We start from the raw sequence: 13,896 nt of genomic DNA, 5'->3' as shown, positions 1-13,896 counted from the left end.
TTTTTGTTTCGTTTTTGTTTTTGTTTCCTGGCTTTTAGGAACATTGCAAACACATACATTCTAAACATAGTCTAAATTAGAAAACCTGATCTCTACTCTCACATTCAGATTCAGCCATTTCTAATCAGCTCAATACATTAATTTCCAGAAAACATTTCCTAAAGTGTTCTTAATTGGAATATGAACAGCCTTAAGAATAACATGAAACTGAGAAGAAAAAGATTTGGATAAAGTACAAGCCTAAAACATAAGACCAGATGAGCTATGAAAAGTTTACTTTAAACAAGTGTATTATTAAAGGAAATTGCTTAATATTCAAACTCGTTAAGTCAAGTTCAATAATTATTTTTTCTCTTTAACTCTTTTCAGAATCAAGGCAAACCACGCGGAGCTGTTTCATCAGACCGTGTTTGATTTGTAAATACAGGGTAAAAGAATAAAAACAATAGAAACATCCTATTAAAAATCAGACTAATTGGCAAAATGCCCTTTTAGCTCTTTCAACAGATTTAAAAATCTCAGCCAAGCATCTGAATTTATGGTGGTTTTATCTTTCATCACTGTTGTCAGGCGACCTTGATCTGTTCGCTCAGAATTTAGTTCTCTGCAGACTTCCAACGTGTAAATCAGCCCTTGAACTTGGTCATGAAAGGACATTTGACACAGAGAGACTAAAATATGTCTCTTTTGTGGAAATGTTTACCCTGAGTTGATACCGAATTCTTCTTCTTCCAATTACTCACACATTAATTTCAACTTTGTTTTTCTAGTCTCCTGCTCGCCTCCCTTGACTGACAGGAATATTAGCTAAGTTTGTCAGGCCAGTTGCCTGGCCCCCAGAGAAAACCCAGGAAGGGCTGACCTCATGTTCACAGCAGGGACGGCCAGCTCAGACTTCTCTATCAGTCAGCGCCTGCGAAGACCTGGCGGCAGGGTCTCAGCGGCCTTCCTGAGTGAGCTCGTTGATAAAGTTGATCCCATCAGGAAGGAGAATATTGGGCAGAGTCCAGTTGTATGGCTTATGTTGAGAGTGAACTTTTTGACATTTCAAATCTGCCATATCAAATTAAGCAGAATAAAGCCGGCTGTTTGCCCGATTATTTATAACATCACAGGAAACTTGGAATGACTTATAAAAGAATGGAAATATTTCTCTTTCCTCAGAAAGAAGCTTGCCTCTGCCAAAATACACAGCAACTGGCTGGGTATGGGAATGGTGCAAAAGAGTTCCCACTTCCAAGGTTATTAAAACATACCTGGACTCATTTAAAAGCCCAAACCGAGTATGAGGATGAACAATGTGGGGACAGCCTGGGGTGCCACAGTGAACTCTCACACAGCCCCTGTTTCATAGACATGAAAAAGCAAAGGTAACGAGCATTTGATTTTGCCGAGAATGTTGCTGACCATAAGCTTTGGCCAAAGGTGTTTATCACCTTAATAAGCCCCAAGGGATGCAGCTGAAGAGGGTGACTTTGAAAGTGGTTTTAACATCCTTGCACATTTACCGAACCACACTGAGACCAGAAATCACTGATGAAAGCTGGCAGTGGACTTTGGAAATATAAATGCTGCACACATGAGAACTGTGTGGGTATAATTTTTCCTTGTTCATTGCAAGGCAATGTGGGATTCATGTAAATAATTTGAGAATGTGGAAATAATAGGAAGCTTTTAGTTACCCAGAATCTTAACCATCCAAAGATATCAATTATTAACATTGGAGTGTGTTTCTTATTAGTTTTCTGTTCTATGCAAAATAATGCCCACACTCAGAAATCATCTATGAAGATTTACATTGTTAACTAATGTGTTTTTTAACTAAACTACATATGTGCACACACATACACTCGCACACACATGTATATATATATATATATATATATATACATAGATACACACATTTATATATCTATTTCATATTCTTCATTATCTTTGTAAACCTAGTGTTTACTAAAAGCATAATATTCAATCATATTTCATGATTGAAAAAATTATTTTTTGCTTGATTATTTGTTTACCATTTTTCCTTTTTTTGCTATTACAAAAAAATGTCACAGTGTATATTCTCATATAGGAACTGTCTTACTTTGATATTGCTTTAGGGTAAGTTTTTAAAAATGTTTTTAATTGGGTCAAAAAAATCTAAAACTTTCAGACTCTTTTTAAATTTAATTTATTTATTTGAGAGAGAGAACATGAGCTGGGGGAGTGAGATAGGGAGAAGCAGAAAAAACTCTCCACTGAGCAGGGGTTCAGATGAGGGGTTTGATCCCATGACTCCAAGATCACGTCCTGAGCCAAAGGCAGACGCTTAACCAATTGAGCCACCCAGGCATTCCTCTTTACGACTTTTAGAATACATTTCCCAAATGCTTTCCAGAATGTTCTCACAAATTAACACTGTCCTAGGGTAGATGTTACCCTGAACAGCAATTTTCAAGGTTATGAATCAAGATTCCCGTGTTATCACCTTGAACTCCTTGAGCACACATTTTTCTGGCATCTTCTTTCTATGTAAACCTCAATTAAGTATGTAAGATAAGTTGCTATTCTTTGCTCAGGGCGGACAGAAAGAATATGATTATATTACACAAAATATGTATATTCATGTGTAAACCTTATCCATTTATATTGTGTATGATCCTCAAAATGTGTTTCTATAGTTACAAAATTTTCTGGTCTCTATCTGATTATGTAATAGTGGTGATTGTTTAAAAACACATATAATTGAAAACTGGAACATCAAAACCATTTGTGTGCTTATTATTTGGAGGACTCACTTATTTGCTGAGATAGCACACAAATTCGCACAAAAGGCTGATCAGTGTGTTTATGACTACGAGTCTCATGCCCCTCACTGTCTGTGTATGGTTCCTTACTGAGGAGGTATGGCTCCTCCAGGTGGGAGGGACCAAAAACCCCATTAAATCGAGTTCCTCAAGCATAATCAGACCAAAGACAGAGGAGCGCTGAGAGAAAATGAATAGATATCAAGGTATCGAGTTACCTACATAGGTAGAAAGACAGAGAAATAGATAGAATAAGACAGGAGATTAGAGGAAGAAGATAAAAGAGGACTGAAGTAAGGAAAAAGCATAGAAAGATGGAGAGAGAAAAGGAAGAAACACAGGAAGGGGCACTATGCTCTGCTAAGTGCTTTTAGCCATTTGTGACAAATCTGCCTTGACCTGTGCTTTCTCACCTCCTGAAAAGGGCCCCATGAATTAGGAGACAGAGACCAGGGCCGAGGGTGTAATTTCCCACCAGAACTTATTCTGGGTTATTTTTATGAAGTCTTCTCCTTCTGATTCTCCCCTCTCCAACCAGCCCCTTCTTCCTCTTCTATATCTCCCTCCTCCTCTTCATCAGTCCCCCTTCTGCTCCTCCTCCTTCTCTCTCCACCTTATTTCTCCCAGGACAGAAAGGAGACTTGTGTATTGGTTCTTCACATTCCACAGCACTGGTTTGGGGAGCCATAGGGTCGTAGAGCTGGAAAAAAAAAAAATCAGATCTTTCATAGGTATTTTTTTCTGTACACTTGAAACATCTGGATTCTTTCTTTATTTTCTTAAAAAATGAGTTAGAACAGAACCATCATATCTAGAGCTTATCTGAGGCACTGTAAGTATCATGATAAAAAATAAAATATTTTAAAAATTACTATTTTCTTATAAATTCACCAAGTTCATTGTCTTGTATTTAAGAAGAAACTAGCTTGAGACTACTTTTTGGTTGCTGGAACAAAACAGAAGAACAACCTGTTTTATTTTCTGTATACAGACATACAGACACAATGACTATATATGTATATGTGTATATATATTTACACATATGTGTGTGTATACACACACACATATACATATATATACATATACATACACACACACACACACATATATATATATATGCATGTACACATGTATACACACATATAGATTGATATTCCATTCACAGGAATTCATTCATTGTCTCATAAAACTAATGATGCTTTTTTGTTAAAACGTTCCCCTTAAACATTTACACATTTGATTCTTTTTAAGTTCTTTTTAAATTCTAAAGCACAGGCTTATAAAATAATACTGTGTTGTTTAACTTTTCTCACATTTTATACAAAGAGCTTGATTGCTTGGAAAACATTGTAAAAAAGTCACTGTGGAGTTAATATGAACGTTGCTGCCCCTTTAATTTTCTTAAAAAGAATATTCACTAAGTTAAAAAGGATTTTTAAAATGTTTTCCCTTTTTTTTAACTACATATCTGTGGGATGTCAAATTCTCTTCATATATCTCAACCAAAACAAAATATTAAAACAGCAAATGCAAAAGATATGACAATCCAGTTGTCTTATTAAAACATATATTGAAGAAATTTACATTAATGTAAAGAAAAAATATATACGAATTCTTCTCACTAAATTATTTTTTTTAATTTTGGAAAATGTGATTATTTTTATGTTTTTATTCTTACATCAATGGTGTTATTGTTATTTCAAAAGATTACTTTTCTGTTTTGATTTATCATAAATAAGTATTGATAGATTAGAATATTATTTTATATCTTTGGGAAGTTATATTTTTTAAAAAAGGAAGGTTGGATTAGATTTTTTTCTTCTCAAAATGTAGTTTGAAATGATCTATAATAGATCTACTTGAAGTGCTGGTTAATATATAGATACTAAGACTTGCCCCAGACTCACCAAGTCAGAATCTATGAAAGAGAGGCCTTTCAAAAGTGGGACCTTGCAGATTTTTCAGGTTCCTTTAAAATTGATGACCTCTGTTGATTTTGTTCCAGGTAAATAAACACCAGAATCTGAACCCCTATCTCCTGCAAGGGCAGGCTGGATGCCTATGTTACCCCTGGCTCCAAGACCATCTATACATTTCTCCTTTACAAGGTTGGCAGACAAAAATAGAGTATACTCAGTTAAATTTGAAATTCAGATGAACAATGAATTCTTTTAGAATAAATATGATGTATTTAGAAGATTGACACACATATATACATATCTCTAATTATTGGATAAATATTCAATATTTGGGTTATATATATAATCCAAATATTGTGTGGAACATATTTGTCCTATTTTCTGTTTGTGCCCTTTGCTTTGCTAAATCTGTCAGGCCTATCATTTTTCCACCATTACTTCCAGGTGGTACTATCCATAAATAGACTAAGTGAGACAATATGGGAAAGTCTTACCCACAAGATTTATTAATTGCCTAGACTTAGGGTCAGGTGGGAAATGGCTGAACCCAGAAACACTCTTATAATAACAATTAAGCCTTTATCCATGATCTCACACTCTTATAAAGCAAACCCCTCTAAACTTTCCCCAAATTTCTTTCAGAAAGCATCTCCGTGGAGCTCACGTGGCTCTGCTTCCAATTACTGCTTACTTCATCTCACTGTGGTATTTCTCATTTTAAAGTCACTGGCACATCGGTACAACCTCATTGCCAGAGCGACTGGGAGGAGAGAACATGCAGTTTAATCTCTAATGAAGCCTTGTTCCATTCTGTCAAAGTTCACCTCTCCTTTTACTTGTCCTTACATGTCTTATCTTAAGAATGTAAACATCTTCGGGCTCCCTTTTATTTTGTCTGCCTCTCCAGGTCTCAGGGACCTCTATTCCCACTGGTGATGTTCTGGGTTCTTGCTATTTCTACTAACCGATATGTTCTCCTCTTCCAAAAATACAGATTTCCCTCTGAACAATATTGCCCACTCAACCATCTTTCTAAGCTTTTCTGATTCTACTTGCTGCACAGAACAAGATGGTTTCCAGAGTTTGTTGTCAAAGAAGGATTCTGTTTTAAAGAAAGTTTTCGAAAATAGAATAGAGAAATGTTTTAATATCAACTTACCTGTTAATATTTGCCTTTTCTACCTATATCAGCTGCATCTAACAATCTGTAAAGATGGCCTTTCGTTTTTATCTATCCTTCATTGAGTAGAGGATGGTTCTGATTTTCTCATATGTGGCGTTCTTCTCAAATGACTTTCATAGCTGATTTCTACTTTGGCAACTGCCATGCCAGGTTCCCACATATAACATGGTATTTGGCCTTGTTTAGGGTCCAAATGAGAAACAAGATGTGCCTTCAAAAACTGAAGTTACATCTAAGGCTAGCAAGGATGTTCTCCTGAATTTTGAAAGGTAGGTGTTCCTGTTTCCATTCAACCCAGAAGTTTAAACTAGAACTTGACTTTGCGAAACATCTTACTAAAAAAATCTTAGTAAATAACTTGAGTGGGTGCTATGTTTGTGATTGGTGAATTATGTCAGATTTTTTTTCAGGTAATTAATTGACTACCCCCAGAAAACTCCACAGTCATACTTTCAGATCTATTTGTTTTTAAAACTGATGGTTTCAACTAATGCAAAGAAAGTATCAAGTTCTCACATCCAGCCAGATTGCAGAAAGAAAAATTAAATGAACCATTTATATTTGTCTACATTGCATAAGATGATTCTCTAGCTGAGCTATGTTGTTTTCTTTAAACAAAGTTTTCCTTTTTTTTTTTTTTTAATTATTTACTGTCTAAAAGTCTGTGTCTGCTGTCATTACCCACACTTGTCTGATAACAATTGTAGGTTTCTTTTAAGAACAGTACTTTTACCAGGTTCATATTTCTCTAAGCTTGTTTTTTCCTCATACTGTAAAAATAAGATTATAAGAATATTAAAGGGAATTTTGAGAGAAAAAATCGCATTGCTAACATTACCTAGCAAAACTATTTTTATTTGCTTAGGTTGCTTTTCATTTCCTTTCTTTTTTTTCAAACAATATGTACATATTTGTTACAGTCACAATAAAATTTGGTACATGTTTTAGTTTTGGAAAATTTTTACTTTATATGGTCATTTTAAGAATTACATGGCAATATAAATGTGAATGTATTCGGCATACCGCCTATCAGATAGGTACTTAGATTGATCTTTGAAGCTGTGACTCTAAGTTAACTTCTTTTTTTTTTTAATATTGTAAAGTATATAATACCTAACCACGATGGTGCCTCAAAACCCAGGTAAGACATTGTGGTTGCACATTTTTTCCTTTTCTTTCCCCCTCCCCCTTTTTTTTTTTTTTAAATTACAGATAATGAGAACGAATGTTAGCCATCTTTTTTCTTTCTATGAATTTTTGGGACTGGGATTCCTGTGTCAGAAGATCTGAACACTGAGCTATCAAAAGATTATGTCAGTTGCCATTGCCATCAAGATAGTTACAGCATCATCAAATTATCAGGATAGTTTCTTACTAACCTAAAAACTGATAATAAAACAAACCTATAAAATATTGTTTATTTGTATTAAGTGTCTTTCTTTTATTTCTTGCATTACCATGAAGACCAGACCTTTTCCAAAATTCTATGTGCATTTGCTTCAAAAAGGAAAATTGACAAACAAATAAATAGAAAAATAGTTAAATAGACAAGTAAAGAAGCACTTTATGAATCCTTGGGTAGGAGGTCGTGACTGTGGATTCCTTAGGAAATAAAAACATAGACGATTTGAGACACTCACTTCTTCCTAGTGCCTCTTCCTCTTTTCTCCCTCTTTATTTTTATTGCCATCAATTTAGAGACTCAAGAAAAGAAACAGAAATATATATATGAAATATAGATATAAAATACATTATGAAAAGAAATATCATATTTATTCTTTAGAAATAAATAGAAATTTAGAAATGTATATATATTTATATATATTTAAGAAAGATTAAATATATATAATCTACTTCAGATGATTACCAAAAAGTGATTGTTGACCTCTGATACCAACACAGAGAAAAAGACTCGAACCTGAATACTTGACAAGCGAACCCAAGGAAGTGATAGCAGTTTACTATTTTGAGCAGAAAAAGGATATGATGAGTTAAGCACCGAAAGGATATAGATATTTCACGAATTTGCATGTCATCCTTGCCCACGGGCCATGTTAATCTACTCTGTATCCTTCCGATTTTAGTATACATGCTGCTGAAGTGAGCACAGGATGTAGATACTTCAAAAAACACTATATTACCACCCCAAGCATCACCTAATAATTGACATATGCTTGATTCATGCTCTCAATCTGCTTGTGTATTAATAAGCTTGTTCTGTTTTCCCACATGTGAAAAATGGGAGATGCAAAGAGGGTTTCCTTTCTTTTGACTTTTCACCAGGCATGATAAGTACAGTACAGTAACTGGACTTTCCAATATCTCCTGGCCCTTTGATAAAAAAAAGCAGCATTCAAAGAAATTAATTTAAAATGGAGGGGGAATCGGTTACAAAATAGGTGTAAAACTTTACTTAAAAGCTATTTCTACTCATGGCATTTTCTCTGCATAGTGTAATAGAGTTATAGTTGCAGTAATGGTTTGCTTACGGGCAAGCAATTAGGCACCTGCCGTCACTCCACAGGATGTAGATTTCACATGAATAGCTATTTTATAAATAAACAAATAGAAACTCATATATGTAATGGCACAGGCAAATGCCGCTTGGATTTTAAGTTTTAAAAAGACAGTTCCACACGTTTTTGAAATCATTTGTTTCCATATTTAATTGGATTCAACTCAGCCTTTTCATTTTCCACATGAATAATTAATAATATCATTATTATCCTTACAATCCTCTATTGCAATTTAACCATAAGAGGGCTGTAATGAGTCACTGCATTAAGGTAAATATAAGCAATATATGAGCCATGCAGATAGTCAATGTAAGAGTGTGCAATTTCTCAGATGTGGGCAGAAGTTTATTTTTTGATTATCCGTCCCTCTTTATAGGCTTGGTGCTCTGTCCTGGGGGAGCACGATTACTGCCTCAGGCTCCCTCATATGTTCTCTGGATCTTGGATTGCTCCCTGTTTTAACATGCCTTCTGCAGTCTATGGAGCTCTTTGCAATTTATTTGAAGTCATAAACAATTGATCTGGACTCTGAGCTCTGCCATGTACCACCTAAGTGAGTCTACTAAATTAGCTGCATGACTTTCCAAAGCCTGAATATCTTCACATGGAAAATGGGGGCTAGAAATAGTAATCACCTCATAGGTGAGTGTAGAGAATCTTCACTCAGACAGTTGGGTAATAGGTCTCATGAGCAGACAGCTTCTCTGAGACTGAGCTTCAAGGTAACAGTAAACTGCCCTTACACTGGCCTGGGAGGTTGTACCTTCTCTATCTGTGATTGATTTGCTCTGGACCCAAAGAGCCTGGACCTCAACTATCTGCAGCAGAGCTGGGCAGCTGAGCTGGAACTGACAAATGGTTTCACCAAAACCTGTGGGTAACAAGGGAAATTAGTTTATGAGGTTTATGTGATACAGTCTTGTAATACTTAAGAAGAGCCAAATGATGCTAGGATTGAAGATTGTATAAAATAAACTAGTGAAAGACAAGGGATTTCATTAATTTAGAAAACTGAACATGTAGTTTAAAGCATGTGAAGGTGTACAAGTTGAGAGTTCTCAGTTCTCAGATTTTATGCAAATAACATGTTAAAATAAGACTGAAAACTTTAGCAGATAGGGTTATAGAGCAGTGAATGCCTAGACTTTGGAAACAGGTATACCTGATCTTGAATATCAGGTTCACTGTTTAACTTTGAGACTTAAAGAAATTGCTTTGCCTCTCAGAAATCACACTCCTTATTGGTAAAAGAATGATAATGATAGCTGTCTTAGGGTCAACAGCCAGTCACTTAGAAGATTATCTGCCTGAAATTAAATCTCAATACATTTTAGGTATAATATTGAGACAAGTAAGAAATGAAGCCAAGGAACATGGGAGAGGGTGACAAATGAATTGAAGGTCTCCTGGAAAGATAGACTTGGTTTCTAAAGATAAATTTATAATAACTCGGAAAGGAAATCACATCAGACCATTTTATATAAAGGTTGAAATGCTCTTAATTCTACCAAATTTCCCCCCAAAGATATTTATCAAAATTTACCCACCAAAAATTGAGTTCTGAATTCTTTAACTCTGATTTAAAAAATCTCTTTTTTTTTTTTTTTATTTTTTTTATTTATTTATTTTTTTTTTTTATAAACATATATTTTTTATATACATATATTTTTATCCCCAGGTCTGTGAATCCCCAGGTTTACACACTTCACAGCACTCACCAAATCACATACCCTCCCCAATGTCCATAATCCCACCCCCTTCTCCCCAACCCCCTCCCCCCGACAACCCTCAGTTTGTTTTGTGAGATTAAGAGTCACTTATGGTTTGTCTCCCTCCCAATCCCATCTTGTTTCATTTATTCTTCTACCCACTTAAGCCTCCATGTTGCATCACCACTTCCTCATATCAGGGAGATCATATGATAGTTGTCTTTCTCTGCTTGACTTATTTCGCTAAGCATGATACGCTCTAGTTCCATCATGGATGGAACTAAAAAATCTCTTTGATTTGCAGTGTTAAAATTAAGGCAAGATATATGAAAGGATGGGGTAAGAATTTTGTATCAGAAACCATGATGCAGTCTCAGGTTAGAATAAGGTTATTGGTGGTCCTTATTTAATAGGTTAATAATTGCTATTGAGTATACGAATTTGATTTCATGTAAGATAAATACGACATTTGTGATAATTTCTATACACAGTACCAGGTCTTTACTCTAGTCAGGGTTAAAATGTAAAATTATTTCTAAAGGAAATCCCAGGTACAATTTATGTGATTCCGACCTATTGTGAACTTCAGGCACATAACCAAAAGCAGACAAGGGATCTTACTTCTTCTTGAGGGCTGAGTTTTAGTTTTGAAAATCCAAACTTTGCTGAAACATTTTCATAAATCACTGCTCTATCACTTAACTTTTCTTGGATTGTATTGTGCATGAGAATACTAGATAAAACGGACTGTTGTATTCAGAAAACATACAAAGCAATGACTTTAACTCCTGTTTGATATTTACCTCCTACACATGGATTTTTTCTGTGCTGTTTCTTACCTAAAGGCTCACTTTCAGCAAGAATCTGAGCACATCTCCTTCCCACAAACAACAGTCACAATTTATGTTGACACACCTCTTGCTATCTTTGTTGCTTCCAAAGGAATTCAACAAAAACAAGAAGGATTAATGAAGGCAGTTGAAGCTCATATGCACTCAAAAACTTGCCAAGTTTGAAGTCAAATTAGGAATTGACATTAAACCTTGAAAAGTTGGTTGTAAAGAATAGGATAGCAACTAAAATTTACAGCAGAATAAAATGTTAGAGTCCTAATAAATGTTCAAGGAGAATATATACTCCAGAAGAGTAGATTCATTCCAAGGTTATGTTGGATTTCAGAGATACATTTCTGTAAGTTCCTACATAAAAAGTGGAGAAAGAGAATATTTTAACAATTCATGGAAAAAAATAGTTCTCTTAAATTACTGTAAAACTACCTATAGCTTTTGTCAATTATAATATATTTCCATTATGAGACTCTGAGAGTCACTGTAATAAAATTGGAATTGTGAAATGTACAAAAAACAGCAAGTAACATTCTGTATCCAAAGCAGAAGCACCATACCCAAGAAGAGGCTGGCCATTTTTCTACTAGTTCATTTCCTGCCAGCTCCCATGACATTTAATAAATCCCAGAATCCTAGAGCCACACCTACCTCACCTACACGTTATTAGCTATGAAATGGTTAGATGGGAACAGCACCAGTTAGATGCAGCTAAAGCTTGTGTTTGATAGCAACACACAGAGGGTTGATTTTCAATAATTTCAATACTTTCAATAAAGAAAAATAAAACTTTACTCAGACTGTCATAACAATTGAGAAAGCTTCTCTAACACTACCTCCACCTCCCCAAATTCTAGAGCAATTTATCCTCTCCAATGGTCAAAGCTAGAGTGGATCATAGATACAGTAACACAAATTTAAAAGTGTGTTTGATTCTCATAATAAAGTAGCTGCCTCTAGTATTTTTCAGAGCATACTGCCAGAAATCTCCCTATAATCCCACATCATGTAGCTCTGTCTAAATAGAAATCAGAATGGCCAGAGTTATAGAAATTGATTTGATGAGAACTGAGAAGTATTTGGCATTGGAAATGTGAGCAATTGTTGCATAAAGAAATTAAGAACTTTCTGCAAGTAGAGGTGAACATCCTGACTCAAGAATATGGCCTCTCAGCACTGAGAGACTGACAGGGACAAACTGTAACACCAGCGAACAGAGCAAAGAAGAGCATCAAGGTGGAGATAGTTCATCTGTACCTGGTTAGCACTGATGGGATGTGGAGTTTGGTGGAGCATCCCATTTATTAAGAAGCATGCATACTGTAGAATTTGCTATGTGGCAGGCAATAATCCAAGCTCATTAAAAGTATTAATTATAATTATCTTCATAATGATCAATAGGATAGGAGCATTCACCCATGTTTTGTGGATGAAAACGTTGAAGCCCAGAGTGGTCGAGCAGCTTGCCTAAGGACACAGAGACTGTAAATGGTGTGCTCAGGATTGGGGGCCAGGCACTGTACCTCTAAGCTGGTGCTGTGTTGTCAACTACAGTGATGAGTATTTGCAGAAAGTTCAGTGGGGTTCTTTGCCTCAGTTTCAGCAAAGACCTCAACTGTAAGAGAATAAAAAAGGAATTAGTACAAGTGCCCCCACATTCCAAAGTGGGGTCTTTTGCAAAAATTCAAAATCAATCAAAGTTGATTAGGTTATGCTGCCATAAAGAGTGACCCTCCTCTCAGGGGCTCAATCACAGAAAAATGTTTCTTGTTCAAGCTATAGAATATCATATGTTGACTGGGGCTTCTCCCCATCTCCATTTTGAGACCCAGGCTAAGGATGGACCCCTTCATCCAGAACACTGTCATTTGTCCTGTGAGAGAGAAAGGTGGCCCTGGAACATTTTGCATCAGTGTTTTATATGCCAATATGTAATGCTTGTTACTTCTACTTACAACTTATTGGCCAGAGTTAGTTACACAGTCCTTCCAACCAACAGAGGAGCTAGGAGGACAATCTTACCTTGCATGTGGAAAGGTATGGGGAGAAGGAACCATATGAAAGAGTTGGAGAACAAGAATGTTGTGCAAATAGCAGTTCTTATCTCTACTACCAAGGTAGCTTAAACCTTCTTTTTAAATACTTAGCCCCTCACCTACTTAATGACCTAAAAGTATCCAAGTATAATGTTCACGGACATTGAAACTGCTGAGATAATATCTTTAGGGGAAGTTGTTGGAGTTCCTGGCATTGTCTTACTGTCTTCCATGGAGAGAAGAAAAACATGCTCACCGTCTTCCCCTCAATTCTAAGGCACTACTTGCAGAGGTTAGTTTGTTCCTCTGGAATTTGGGGACCCACTGAACTGATGCCTGAGTCGCAGCTGAGCAATCATGTGACAGGCTGACCACAGTTCTTTTCTGCAGAGTATATATTTGCTTCAATTATGGGTCATGATGAAAGTTTCTTGTGAAATAGAAAGAAGGCAGAGAAAAATTCAGAGATAGTGAGAAAGAAAGAGAGACAGACACAGGTCAAGGTAGAAGACTGAGAAAGAGACAAAATGAAACAGAAATAGAGAAAGGAGGGGGGTGTATGAGCAAGTGAGTCACTCTAGAGCCTCCTTCAAGTACTCCCACCTCCCCAGCCCCCCCAGAGCTGCTCACATGAAAACATGCTCAATTGACTGATAATTAAGGAAATGCAAATTAAAGCCACCAGTCAGAGTGGCTAAAATCAAAACCACAAGAAATAATGAGTGTTGGGGAGGATGTGGAGAAAAAGAAACCCTTGTGCACTGTTGGTGGGAATGCAAATTTGGTATAGCCATTGTGGAAAACAGTATGAAGGGTTCTCAGAAAATTAAAAATGGGATTCCCGTATGATTTCTATGATCTATAATTCCACTCCTGGGTATTTACTCAAAGAAAAC

The 13,896-nt window shown here is 35.9% G+C and overlaps 1 non-coding gene across 1 annotated transcript; it reads right to left on the bottom strand.

The window, feature by feature from the left end:
• Positions 1 to 7,895: 7,895 nt before the first annotated feature.
• On the bottom strand, positions 7,896 to 8,002 carry LOC131837418 (U6 spliceosomal RNA). The gene has a single exon (XR_009356030.1). It is a non-coding gene; the product is annotated as a U6 spliceosomal RNA (small nuclear RNA).
• Between the last annotated feature and the right edge of the window lie 5,894 nt (positions 8,003 to 13,896).

Source organism: Mustela lutreola, chromosome 7, assembly GCF_030435805.1.
Source record: "Mustela lutreola isolate mMusLut2 chromosome 7, mMusLut2.pri, whole genome shotgun sequence".
Classification (NCBI taxonomy): Eukaryota; Metazoa; Chordata; class Mammalia; order Carnivora; family Mustelidae; genus Mustela; species Mustela lutreola.
The sequence above is the reverse complement of the archived record's forward strand: the minus strand, read 5'-3'. Positions and strand labels throughout refer to the sequence as shown.